Here is a 2880-nt window from a genome sequence, read left to right on the forward strand (position 1 = left end):
TCCCGGCCCCGCCCCCGCCACCAGGGCCGCCCCCTTAACCCTTTGCTCGCCGCCGCCGCTCCAGCCGCGACAGGTTCGTGGGCAGCCGCGTCCACTCCCGGGACCAGTAAACAACCCCGGGTTCGTGAATCGGCTCCGCCAGCACCAGCCTAGACCGCTTCGCCGGCCTCCCCCGGGGCAAATCGCCCAAGCCGTGGTGGCTTCCGCGCCTAGGGATAAACTGGTGATGGCTCGCGGGGGACACCGCTCTCCCAGGCGCTTCCTGCGCGCTGTGCACCCTCGGCCCAGGCCCTGCGCAGCGACTCTTGGAGAGTCCCGGGGGCTGGATGCAGTGGCTCCTGCCTCTGATCCAAGCACTTTGGGAGGCTAAGGTGAAAGGATAACTTCAGGCCAAGAGTTCGAGACCAGCCTGGGTAACACAGTAAGACCCCTGTCTGTATTTTTTCCCCCCTTTTGAGACAGAGTCTCTCTCTGTCGCCCAGGCTAGAGTGTAGTGGCGCAATCACGGCTCACTGCAACCTCCACTTCCCAGGTTCAAGCGATTCTCCTGCCTTAGCCTCCCGAGTAGCTGGGACTACAGGCGCGCACCACCACGCTTGGCTAATTTTTTATTTTTTTATTTTTTTGTATTTTTAGTAGAGACAGAGTTTCACCATATTGGCCAGGCTGGTCTGGAACTTCTGACCTCATGATCCGCCCATCTCGGCCTCCCAAAGTGCTGGGATTACAGGCGTGAGCCACCGCGCCCGGCCCCCTTTCTGTATTTTATAGAAGAGTATCCCAGGATACCCAGCTCGGGGAAGGGGAGGGTCCGGGTAAGCAGTGGGTGCGCAGGAGAAGGGGGAGGTCCTTTTCTGCCTATTAATGCAGTTTTCACTTCTGAACATATTTTGTATAACTCAGATGATCGCGGAGCCTCAGTTTCCTCGTCTGTAATATAGATATGAAGGAAACTTAACCTCACAGAGCGTTGTAGGGAGTAAATGAAATATTCCGTAGAAAGTTCCTGACAGCGTGAGGAAGGAGGGGTCACTCAGAAGTTGGGAGGTCATATCGAGGTTACAGTTTCATTGCCACACATGCACCCTAAAATCCTTACACATACACACACACACACAAACCCCTTGAGCCTAGAGGTTTGCACAGATTGGTCATTCATGCATTCATCAACCAATGTTTGCTGAACACCCACTACATGCCAAGCCCTGTGGATACAGCAGGAAACGAACTAGACAAGGCCTTCTCGGCTCCCACATTTTTTTTCCCCAAATACCCACACTTCAAGGAGAGCCACTTAAAAAATTGTTTTTAATTGACATGTAATATTAGGTTGGTGCAAAAGTTATTATGGTTTTTTGCATTTAAAAGTAATAGCAAAAACCGCAATTACTTTTGCAGCAACCTATTATTGTACCTAAATGTGGGGTACCATGTGATGTTTTGGTACCTGTGTACATTGTGTAAAAAATCAAATCAAGGTACTTAGTATATCCATCACATCATACATTTCTGGCTTCTTTGGGATGAGAACATTCAAAATCCCCACTTCTAGCTACTGTATTTTGAAATATACAATACTAGGGCCAGGTGCGGTGGCTCACGCCTATAATCCCAGCACTTTGGGAAGCCAAAGTGGGCAGATCACCAAAGGTCATGAGTTCGAGACCATCCTGGTCAACATGGCGAAACCCTGTCTCTACAAAAATATAAAAATTTAGCCAGGCATGATGGCGGGTGCCTGTAGTCCCAGCTACTCGGGAGGCTGAGGCAGGAGAATCACTTGAACCCGGGGAGGTTGCAGTGAGCCAAGATTGTGCCACTGTACTCCAGCCCGGGTGACAGAACAGGACTCCATCTGAAAAAAAAAAAAGAAAAGTGCAATATTGGTATTTTTTACTTTTCACTTTTATTTATTTTGAGGTGAGGTCTCACTCTGTCACCCAGGCTGGAGGGCAGTGGCATGATCATAGCTTACTGCAGCCTCCAACCCCCAGGCTCAAGCGATCTTCTCACCTCAGCCTCCCTAGTAGCTAAGACTACAGGTGCACGCCACCAAGCCCAGCTAATTTTTTTTTGAGATGGAGTCTTGCTGGAATTACAGGCTTGAGCCTCCATGCCTGGCTAACTTTTTGTATCTGTAGTAGAGACTGGGTTTCACCATGTTGGCCAGGCTGGTCTTGAACTCCTGACCTCGTGATCTGCCCATCTCGGCCTCCCAAAGTGGTGGGATTACAGGCATGAGCCACCGAGCCCAGTCCCAACTAAGTTTTTATTTTATTTTATTTTATTTTTTATTTTTTTGTGACGGAGTCTCGCTCTGTCGCCCAGGCTGGAGTGCAGTGGCCGGATCTCAGCTCACTGCAAGCTCCGCCTCCCAGATTCCGGCCATTCTCCTGCCTCAGCCTCCCGAGTAGCTGGGACCACAGGCGCCCGCCACCTCGCCTGGCTAGTTTTTTGTATTGTTAGTAGAGACGGGGTTTCACCGTGTTAGCCAGGATGGTCTCGATCTCCTGACCTCGTGATCTGCCCGTCTCGGCCTCCCAAAGTGCTGGGATTACAGGCTTGAGCCACCGCGCCTGGCCGCCAACTAAGTTTTTAAAAATTTTTTGTAGAGATGGGGTCTCACTATGTTGCCCAGACTGGTTTCACACTCCTGGCCTCAAGTGATCCACCCGCCTTGACCTCCCAAAGTGCTAGAATTACAAGTGTGAGCCACCATGCCCAGCCCTAACTGTAACTTTGTACCTGTTAACCAACCTGTCTCTATCCTCTCGCTACACCCCAGCCTCCTGTAACCACTATTCTACTCTACTATGAGATCAATTTATTTATTTATCTATCTATCTATCTATCTATCTATCTATCTATCTATCTATCTAT

The sequence above is a fragment of the Piliocolobus tephrosceles genome, chromosome 17, assembly GCF_002776525.5.
Source record: "Piliocolobus tephrosceles isolate RC106 chromosome 17, ASM277652v3, whole genome shotgun sequence".
Classification (NCBI taxonomy): domain Eukaryota; kingdom Metazoa; phylum Chordata; class Mammalia; order Primates; family Cercopithecidae; genus Piliocolobus; species Piliocolobus tephrosceles.